Below are 8,654 nucleotides of genomic sequence, written 5' to 3'. Positions count from 1 at the left end.
GCAAGATGGAGGGCCTAGCCCTTACCCTGGGGCAAGATGGAGGGCCTAGCCCTTACCCTGGGGCAAGATGGAGGGCCTAGCCCTTACCCTGGGGCAAGATGGAGGGCCTAGCCCTTACCCTGGGGCAAGATGGAGGGCCTAGCCCTTACCCTGGGGCAAGATGGAGGGCCTAGCCCTTACCCTGGGGCAAGATGGAGGGCCTAGCCCTTACCCTGGGGCAAGATGGAGGGCCTAGCCCTTACCCTGGGGCAAGATGGAGGGCCTAGCCCTTACCCTGGGGCAAGATGGAGGGCCTAGCCCTTACCCTGGGGCAAGATGGAGGGCCTAGCCCTTACCCTGGGGCAAGATGGAGGGCCTAGCCCTTACCCTGGGGCAAGATGGAGGGCCTAGCCCTTACCCTGGGGCAAGATGGAGGGCCTAGCCCTTACCCTGGGGCAAGATGGAGGGCCTAGCCCTTACCCTGGGGCAAGATGGAGGGCCTAGCCCTTACCCTGGGGCAAGATGGAGGGCCTAGCCCTTACCCTGGGGCAAGATGGAGGGCCTAGCCCTTACCCTGGGGCAAGATGGAGGGCCTAGCCCTTACCCTGGGGCAAGATGGAGGGCCTAGCCCTTACCCTGGGGCAAGATGGAGGGCCTAGCCCTTACCCTGGGGCAAGATGGAGGGCCTAGCCCTTACCCTGGGGCAAGATGGAGGGCCTAGCCCTTACCCTGGGGCAAGATGGAGGGCCTAGCCCTTACCCTGGGGCAAGATGGAGGGCCTAGCCCTTACCCTGGGGCAAGATGGAGGGCCTAGCCCTTACCCTGGGGCAAGATGGAGGGCCTAGCCCTTACCCTGGGGCAAGATGGAGGGCCTAGCCCTTACCCTGGGGCAAGATGGAGGGCCTAGCCCTTACCCTGGGGCAAGATGGAGGGCCTAGCCCTTACCCTGGGGCAAGATGGAGGGCCTAGCCCTTACCCTGGGGCAAGATGGAGGGCCTAGCCCTTACCCTGGGGCAAGATGGAGGGCCTAGCCCTTACCCTGGGGCAAGATGGAGGGCCTAGCCCTTACCCTGGGGCAAGATGGAGGGCCTAGCCCTTACCCTGGGGCAAGATGGAGGGCCTAGCCCTTACCCTGGGGCAAGATGGAGGGCCTAGCCCTTACCCTGGGGCAAGATGGAGGGCCTAGCCCTTACCCTGGGGCAAGATGGAGGGCCTAGCCCTTACCCTGGGGCAAGATGGAGGGCCTAGCCCTTACCCTGGGGCAAGATGGAGGGCCTAGCCCTTACCCTGGGGCAAGATGGAGGGCCTAGCCCTTACCCTGGGGCAAGATGGAGGGCCTAGCCCTTACCCTGGGGCAAGATGGAGGGCCTAGCCCTTACCCTGGGGCAAGATGGAGGGCCTAGCCCTTACCCTGGGGCAAGATGGAGGGCCTAGCCCTTACCCTGGGGCAAGATGGAGGGCCTAGCCCTTACCCTGGGGCAAGATGGAGGGCCTAGCCCTTACCCTGGGGCAAGATGGAGGGCCTAGCCCTTACCCTGGGGCAAGATGGAGGGCCTAGCCCTTACCCTGGGGCAAGATGGAGGGCCTAGCCCTTACCCTGGGGCAAGATGGAGGGCCTAGCCCTTACCCTGGGGCAAGATGGAGGGCCTAGCCCTTACCCTGGGGCAAGATGGAGGGCCTAGCCCTTACCCTGGGGCAAGATGGAGGGCCTAGCCCTTACCCTGGGGCAAGATGGAGGGCCTAGCCCTTACCCTGGGGCAAGATGGAGGGCCTAGCCCTTACCCTGGGGCAAGATGGAGGGCCTAGCCCTTACCCTGGGGCAAGATGGAGGGCCTAGCCCTTACCCTGGGGCAAGATGGAGGGCCTAGCCCTTACCCTGGGGCAAGATGGAGGGCCTAGCCCTTACCCTGGGGCAAGATGGAGGGCCTAGCCCTTACCCTGGGGCAAGATGGAGGGCCTAGCCCTTACCCTGGGGCAAGATGGAGGGCCTAGCCCTTACCCTGGGGCAAGATGGAGGGCCTAGCCCTTACCCTGGGGCAAGATGGAGGGCCTAGCCCTTACCCTGGGGCAAGATGGAGGGCCTAGCCCTTACCCTGGGGCAAGATGGAGGGCCTAGCCCTTACCCTGGGGCAAGATGGAGGGCCTAGCCCTTACCCTGGGGCAAGATGGAGGGCCTAGCCCTTACCCTGGGGCAAGATGGAGGGCCTAGCCCTTACCCTGGGGCAAGATGGAGGGCCTAGCCCTTACCCTGGGGCAAGATGGAGGGCCTAGCCCTTACCCTGGGGCAAGATGGAGGGCCTAGCCCTTACCCTGGGGCAAGATGGAGGGCCTAGCCCTTACCCTGGGGCAAGATGGAGGGCCTAGCCCTTACCCTGGGGCAAGATGGAGGGCCTAGCCCTTACCCTGGGGCAAGATGGAGGGCCTAGCCCTTACCCTGGGGCAAGATGGAGGGCCTAGCCCTTACCCTGGGGCAAGATGGAGGGCCTAGCCCTTACCCTGGGGCAAGATGGAGGGCCTAGCCCTTACCCTGGGGCAAGATGGAGGGCCTAGCCCTTACCCTGGGGCAAGATGGAGGGCCTAGCCCTTACCCTGGGGCAAGATGGAGGGCCTAGCCCTTACCCTGGGGCAAGATGGAGGGCCTAGCCCTTACCCTGGGGCAAGATGGAGGGCCTAGCCCTTACCCTGGGGCAAGATGGAGGGCCTAGCCCTTACCCTGGGGCAAGATGGAGGGCCTAGCCCTTACCCTGGGGCAAGATGGAGGGCCTAGCCCTTACCCTGGGGCAAGATGGAGGGCCTAGCCCTTACCCTGGGGCAAGATGGAGGGCCTAGCCCTTACCCTGGGGCAAGATGGAGGGCCTAGCCCTTACCCTGGGGCAAGATGGAGGGCCTAGCCCTTACCCTGGGGCAAGATGGAGGGCCTAGCCCTTACCCTGGGGCAAGATGGAGGGCCTAGCCCTTACCCTGGGGCAAGATGGAGGGCCTAGCCCTTACCCTGGGGCAAGATGGAGGGCCTAGCCCTTACCCTGGGGCAAGATGGAGGGCCTAGCCCTTACCCTGGGGCAAGATGGAGGGCCTAGCCCTTACCCTGGGGCAAGATGGAGGGCCTAGCCCTTACCCTGGGGCAAGATGGAGGGCCTAGCCCTTACCCTGGGGCAAGATGGAGGGCCTAGCCCTTACCCTGGGGCAAGATGGAGGGCCTAGCCCTTACCCTGGGGCAAGATGGAGGGCCTAGCCCTTACCCTGGGGCAAGATGGAGGGCCTAGCCCTTACCCTGGGGCAAGATGGAGGGCCTAGCCCTTACCCTGGGGCAAGATGGAGGGCCTAGCCCTTACCCTGGGGCAAGATGGAGGGCCTAGCCCTTACCCTGGGGCAAGATGGAGGGCCTAGCCCTTACCCTGGGGCAAGATGGAGGGCCTAGCCCTTACCCTGGGGCAAGATGGAGGGCCTAGCCCTTACCCTGGGGCAAGATGGAGGGCCTAGCCCTTACCCTGGGGCAAGATGGAGGGCCTAGCCCTTACCCTGGGGCAAGATGGAGGGCCTAGCCCTTACCCTGGGGCAAGATGGAGGGCCTAGCCCTTACCCTGGGGCAAGATGGAGGGCCTAGCCCTTACCCTGGGGCAAGATGGAGGGCCTAGCCCTTACCCTGGGGCAAGATGGAGGGCCTAGCCCTTACCCTGGGGCAAGATGGAGGGCCTAGCCCTTACCCTGGGGCAAGATGGAGGGCCTAGCCCTTACCCTGGGGCAAGATGGAGGGCCTAGCCCTTACCCTGGGGCAAGATGGAGGGCCTAGCCCTTACCCTGGGGCAAGATGGAGGGCCTAGCCCTTACCCTGGGGCAAGATGGAGGGCCTAGCCCTTACCCTGGGGCAAGATGGAGGGCCTAGCCCTTACCCTGGGGCAAGATGGAGGGCCTAGCCCTTACCCTGGGGCAAGATGGAGGGCCTAGCCCTTACCCTGGGGCAAGATGGAGGGCCTAGCCCTTACCCTGGGGCAAGATGGAGGGCCTAGCCCTTACCCTGGGGCAAGATGGAGGGCCTAGCCCTTACCCTGGGGCAAGATGGAGGGCCTAGCCCTTACCCTGGGGCAAGATGGAGGGCCTAGCCCTTACCCTGGGGCAAGATGGAGGGCCTAGCCCTTACCCTGGGGCAAGATGGAGGGCCTAGCCCTTACCCTGGGGCAAGATGGAGGGCCTAGCCCTTACCCTGGGGCAAGATGGAGGGCCTAGCCCTTACCCTGGGGCAAGATGGAGGGCCTAGCCCTTACCCTGGGGCAAGATGGAGGGCCTAGCCCTTACCCTGGGGCAAGATGGAGGGCCTAGCCCTTACCCTGGGGCAAGATGGAGGGCCTAGCCCTTACCCTGGGGCAAGATGGAGGGCCTAGCCCTTACCCTGGGGCAAGATGGAGGGCCTAGCCCTTACCCTGGGGCAAGATGGAGGGCCTAGCCCTTACCCTGGGGCAAGATGGAGGGCCTAGCCCTTACCCTGGGGCAAGATGGAGGGCCTAGCCCTTACCCTGGGGCAAGATGGAGGGCCTAGCCCTTACCCTGGGGCAAGATGGAGGGCCTAGCCCTTACCCTGGGGCAAGATGGAGGGCCTAGCCCTTACCCTGGGGCAAGATGGAGGGCCTAGCCCTTACCCTGGGGCAAGATGGAGGGCCTAGCCCTTACCCTGGGGCAAGATGGAGGGCCTAGCCCTTACCCTGGGGCAAGATGGAGGGCCTAGCCCTTACCCTGGGGCAAGATGGAGGGCCTAGCCCTTACCCTGGGGCAAGATGGAGGGCCTAGCCCTTACCCTGGGGCAAGATGGAGGGCCTAGCCCTTACCCTGGGGCAAGATGGAGGGCCTAGCCCTTACCCTGGGGCAAGATGGAGGGCCTAGCCCTTACCCTGGGGCAAGATGGAGGGCCTAGCCCTTACCCTGGGGCAAGATGGAGGGCCTAGCCCTTACCCTGGGGCAAGATGGAGGGCCTAGCCCTTACCCTGGGGCAAGATGGAGGGCCTAGCCCTTACCCTGGGGCAAGATGGAGGGCCTAGCCCTTACCCTGGGGCAAGATGGAGGGCCTAGCCCTTACCCTGGGGCAAGATGGAGGGCCTAGCCCTTACCCTGGGGCAAGATGGAGGGCCTAGCCCTTACCCTGGGGCAAGATGGAGGGCCTAGCCCTTACCCTGGGGCAAGATGGAGGGCCTAGCCCTTACCCTGGGGCAAGAGGGGTGGGAACTGGGTGGAGGGGAGCTATGGGGGAAAAAAGAGGAACAACTGTAATAATCTGAACAATAAAGATTTAATTAAAAAAAACATTTGAGAAAATATAAACAGTTTTATAAAGGAGAAAAATCTCTGAAATTGGAGAGTTTTAAAAGACGGAAAGAGAGAGAGATTCCAAGATGGCAGCAGCTTAAGTGGAAGCTACACTGACCTCCCAGGACCAAACTGGAATTACAACTAAAATATAGAAAAATCATCCTAAATAACCAACTGAAGACTAGCTGGAGATAACCCTTATAACCAAGGACGTAAAGAAGAGGCCACATTAAGACTGATGGGAAGTGTGGAGGCTTGAGAGGGCTGGCTGGGCTCCCACAGGCAGAACCTGAATTTCTGAAGAGATATATGAGCTGTGGGAGGTTCCCCCTGCGAACTCTGGGGTTTAAACCCCAAGCTGGGCTCACCAGCCCAGAGTAACAGAACTGGGAAAGGTGCCCACATAACATCTGGCTATGAAAAGCACCAAGGAGAGATGGCTAGAACCCCCTTAAAACGCTAACACACTAAATTTTGTTTACAGCCACTTACCTTGGGCTCCCGCAGTGGGAGGACAGAGTGGCCTAGAGCTGTATGAGGAGAGTCAGTTTGGTGACTCTGGGAGAGAGCTGAGAGGACAGCAAGTGGGATCCCTCTGCTGAGTCATTCCCCCATGCTGTATAAACCATCTTACTCAGACCTTTCCCATCAATGCAGTTTTAGCCTGGGGGTTGGGGGTAGGGGAATTTGACCTTGGGCTCCCGCAGTGGGAGGACAGAGTGGCCTAGAGCTGTATGAGGAGAGTCAGATTGGTGACTCTGGGAGAGAGCTGAGAGGACAGCAAGTGGGATCCCTCTGCTGAGTCATTCCCCCATGCTGTATAAACCATCTTACTCAGACCTTTCCCATCAATGCAGTTTTAGCCTGGGGGTTAGGGGTAGGGGAATTTGCCCCATTTTTGAAAACCCTCTTGCCTCACCCTGTGGAGTTTACACCTAGTTGAGCTCTATAACCTGAGGCTTATTAAATGACTGAGACTAACAATCAGCCTGCGGGAAGAGGTAGAACTCTTGGTGCTTTGAATCTTTGCTTGAGGTGCTCCTAGGACCTGGGCTAGGAAAAGAAGGCCTTGATGCACAGCTTGGTCCTTTCCACATGCATTCAGGCCCAGCAAGGGAGTGAGAAGTGGTGGGTCACTGATAGCTCCAAACAGGGTACTTAGGGCCAGTCACAAATAGTGTCTGATATTGGCTTGCACCAGAGACACTCCAAAGAGGCCCAAAAACCAATAAACCCAGTAGCCATCTTTAGACAACAACAGAGCAGGATCCACAATAAGCTCCACAAGCAGTATATCCACAGGGAGATACTGGCAGGCTCCAAACCCAGCTGGGAAGAATTCTGCTTCATGTGATAAGCACCCACACAGCAGCCTGCACACTATGTTGGGGGTTGAGCCTCACTATCAGTCAGCCTGAGGCTCGAGCCCATACATAAATGAGCCAATAGCAATCAAGACTCAATTAGAACAAGCGGGCCCACACAACATGCACTAGGGCAGTGATGGCAAACCTATGATACGCGTGTCAGAGGTGACACGCGAACTCATTTTTTTGGTTGATTTTTCTTTGTTAAATGGCATTTAAATATATAAAATAAATATCAAAAATATAAATCTTTGTTTTACTATGGTTGCAAATATCAAAACATTTCTATATGTGACACGGCACCAGAGTTAAGTTAGGGTTTTTCAAAATGCTGACACGCCGAACTCAAAAGGTTTGCCATCACTGCACTAGGGACATTATTAGAGCACCCACGTCTAGATATCAATTGATATCCAAAGGTCATCCACTACATAAGGCCACCCTACCAAGAATGGGAGTCATAGCAGATCTACCTAATATGTAGAAATAAACACAAATCTATCAGCCAAAATGAGGAGACAAAAACACAAGCCCCAAGTGAAGGAATGAGACTTCTCCAGAAGGAGAGCTAAATGAAATGGAGATAAGCAATTTATCAGGTATAGAGTTTAGAGTAATGATTGTAAGGATGTTCAATAGCATAAAAAAATATATAGCATACTTGTCTTAGATCCTCACCTCTCCCCAGACTCCACAAGTCCGCACCTTCTCCCGCACTTCAACCACGGAAATTCAAACTACAATGGCAGCTCAATTGAACATTACTCCTTTCAACTTCAGTGAATCCAGGACCGGCCATGGGATTGGAAACCAAGACCCCAGAGATTCACAACTGCGACTTGTCTTAGTGGATAAGACTGGAGCAGGAAAAAGTACCACAGGGAACAACATCCTTGGAAAGAAAGCAGCATGGCATTCCAGCATGGTAGCAAAATCCATCACCAAGGTCTGTCAGAAAGGGAGCAGCAAGTGGAATGGAGAGAAATTGTCGTTGTGGACACACCTGGCATTTTGGACACTGAGGTACAGGATGCTGCTGACAGGAAAAGGGAGATTGCTAATTGTATCCTCCTGACCTCCCCTGGGCCTCACGCTGTGCTCCTGGTGATCCGGCTGGGCTGGTACACAAAGGAAGAACAAAAGGCTGTGGAGGAGATGCTGTCAATGTTTGGATCCCAAGCTGGGAAATACATGATTCTCTTATTCACCCAGAAAGATGACCTGGAAGGCATGGAGTTCCATGATACCTTAAAGGAAGCTCCACAAGGCATTCAAGATCGGATGGAGCAGTTCAAGAATCTTCACTGTGAGTTCAACAATAAGGCAACAGGAGCTGAGCAGGAGGCTCAGAGGGCACAGCTGTTGGACCTGGTCCAGCGCATGGTGATGGAGAACAAGGGAGGATGCTACACTGATGAGATGTACCAAAGGGTTGAGGTGGAGATTCAGAAACAGATTCAAGTGAAAGAAGAAAAATACAAAGCTGAACTGGAGAGAGAGAAAAGGCAAGTAAAAGAGAAATATATAAAAAAAATCAGAAACCTGAAGGATAAACTGGAGCAAGAAAAGAGAAAGGCAGAAATAGAGAGAGAATTGGCAGAAAGGAAGATTTGCTATCTAAAAAGGCTGCAAGAAGCCAGAGATGAAGTTGAGGGTCAGCCAGATACTAGTATACTTGACATAATCAAGCATATAACACTGATCACTTTACCTTTTTTCTTTATTCTATTCCAGAGAATATAAGCTTTTTGAAAATCTGTTTCCTGCATATTTTCAAGTGTTCCTTCCCATATAACTCATTCCCCAAAGTCAGAGTTCTCTGTTTCTGTTCTTCAAGTTCTCAGGACTGGGGTGTTTAGTAAAGTTTCTTATTGGCAATTGGTAGATATCTGTTTGATTTACTTAACAAGATGAGACACATTCTCAATTTTTAAAACTCCAAAGTAGAAAGTATGGATGCTCCCTATCTTCTGAACTCTTTCTTACAGACAGAGAAAGGGAATGCAGGAG

The 8,654-nt window shown here is 56.4% G+C and overlaps 1 pseudogene; it reads left to right on the top strand.

The window, feature by feature from the left end:
* The first annotated feature begins 7,386 nt into the window (after window positions 1-7,386).
* On the top strand, window positions 7,387-8,387 carry LOC102243322 (annotated as a pseudogene).
* The last annotated feature ends 267 nt before the right edge of the window (window positions 8,388-8,654 follow it).

Source organism: Myotis brandtii, unplaced genomic scaffold (assembly GCF_000412655.1).
Source record: "Myotis brandtii unplaced genomic scaffold, ASM41265v1 scaffold616, whole genome shotgun sequence".
NCBI classification, from domain to species: domain Eukaryota; kingdom Metazoa; phylum Chordata; class Mammalia; order Chiroptera; family Vespertilionidae; genus Myotis; species Myotis brandtii.
The sequence above is the reverse complement of the archived record's forward strand: the minus strand, read 5'-3'. Positions and strand labels throughout refer to the sequence as shown.